At 43.7% G+C, this 2,086-nt stretch overlaps 1 non-coding gene across 1 annotated transcript; it reads left to right on the top strand.

The window, feature by feature from the left end:
• The first annotated feature begins 344 nt into the window (after positions 1-344).
• Positions 345-431, top strand: TRNAS-UGA (transfer RNA serine (anticodon UGA)). The gene has a single exon. It is a non-coding gene; the product is annotated as a tRNA-Ser (tRNA).
• Positions 432-2,086: the final 1,655 nt, after the last annotated feature.

Below are 2,086 nucleotides of genomic sequence, written 5' to 3'. Positions count from 1 at the left end.
ATTGGCGCAAAAGGATCGGTCCTTCACTTACTGATCGTTCGCGAGTCGAACTCGCTCTCTTGTCACGCCTTCCACTCATTCGCTTGAGTCGGACTCAATCACTCTTTTAGTTTGGAGGATCATTCGTTATACACTCTCTTGCTATTACCCGCAGGGAGCGCAGCAACCAAGATGCATATTATCATATAGAAAGAGGTGAAGCGTAGCGATTCGTACTACCAAAAACGTTTCACTAACCAGTAGGAAATAGAATCAGCCGATAGGCGCAGGCAAGCGTAGCAAATTACATAAATAAGCCCCTACCTGCCAGCGCGCGGATGGATAGGGCGGGCAAAGCGCGAAGGGGATGGATGTCTGAGCGGTTGAAAGAGTCGGTCTTGAAAACCGAAGTATTTATAGAAATATCGGGGGTTCGAATCCCTCTCCATCCGTGAGGACATAAGTTCTCTCTTGCGTTATCTATAGATAAGAATGAATCGGATCGACTCGACTGATATGATAGATGGAATGGGAGTTTGTGTTCTATTTAGTTAGGACCTTGTCTCCCTTTCGTTATCTTCCGCTCTCCTTGTATAGGTTGGGAAAGGGCCGGGTGGATTACCTTTGGGAGCTAAGTCGAAGATCTCGGTGGTCTTGTGAGTGGTTGATAAACTGCGATTGCAGTTTTCTTTAGGAAGTCCCATAGCTGTGAGGCTTAACAGATAAAGAAAACGGTGGATACTTTTCCGGGTAGAAGGTGACAACCCTAATGAATTGACTATGAAGGTGGCTCTTAGCTACATCAGCGCTCAAATTCCTTAATCGTTATTGCCCAGGCTTCGATGATCAACCCCTGGCACATTTAGGTTTTGATCTTCGGCCATCCTGGTCCTCAGGACCCAACACTATATTATTCAACTATATTTCCTTTAAAATGAAAAGATGCAAAAGGTGTTGATACGTCCTATCCACATAGAAATCTTACCCTCTTCCACACATTACCGGTGGATGCTACAGCCGCTATCACTTTGGCTGCAGGATGGGAATGAAGGTCGAGGAGGCAGGGAAGAAAAGGTTATTCGCTATTGGCTTACCCTTATATCAGGCCTTGGTACGGCCTATACACGATGGATGAAGGTTTTGGCAAGGTTAAGAATGGATGGTACCTATAATCAGACCCAACTGTTGCAGTACTTGAGAAGAAAGAAAAAAAATTCTTTTTTTATCTTAAGGCTGCTACCGATTCCTTATCTGTTATCTTGATGTCCTGTATGTAGGGTTGTTCGGAAATCCCTTTGCAACTTCCTGGACGTTCATACTTTGTTCTGTAGTCCTTCAATTACCATATAGTTTCTATAATTATAATAAAGGCTATAGGTCATCGGTTGTGACGTTTACGAAGGGTCAACCCCTCGGATTTTTTAGTTATTGGCCTCTATTCACACTTAAACATCATATTCTTGTGTGGATAGATACTGGAAGGGTGTATGGCATGACGAAGCTTTGCGACTATGCCATTTTTGGCGACGGTGAGCGCCGACGAGAAGGTGACGGCCACTTAGCATAATATATAGTTCCATTGTACTATAACTATATCTAAAGAAAAGACTCCCATTTGAAAGATTCTTTATTATAAGTCATGTTTTGGAGTTTGCCAAATCATTTTTGAGCGACGAAGTTACTAGGGATTTCTCTCCAGTGTCTGCTAAGATGCTCCGGTCTTTGGTTGACGCTATTATGTGGAAAAGACCCCGATTTTCTCAAAGATTAGAGATGTCACTGGTACTATCTTTCTGTCTTTGACCTATCGATTGAGGGGTGCTTCTTATCGTATCTGTGGTGCGCCCTATCGCCCTAAATCTAAGCGATGGAAGCCTCACTATCTTTGTATGCTTTCGCCGCCCGTTATCATTAAAACTGTGGTTAGGATTTCCAGATTTGGGAGTGTTAACGCCGAGTGTCGCGCGGGCCTTCATTCTTGAAAGGGCTAAAAGTAGCGCCTTCGCTTTGTTTGTAATGAAAAGGAAAGAGAAGATCTTCGGATATTTTTTCCAGGGGAGGACTTTCTTGATCGCCTCATTCTTCAACCATGGGTTAAGATGTGGCT

The sequence above is a fragment of the Nicotiana sylvestris genome, chromosome 7 (genome assembly GCF_000393655.2).
Source record: "Nicotiana sylvestris chromosome 7, ASM39365v2, whole genome shotgun sequence".
Taxonomy (NCBI): domain Eukaryota; kingdom Viridiplantae; phylum Streptophyta; class Magnoliopsida; order Solanales; family Solanaceae; genus Nicotiana; species Nicotiana sylvestris.
This window is presented reverse-complemented; position numbering and strand designations above follow the sequence as displayed.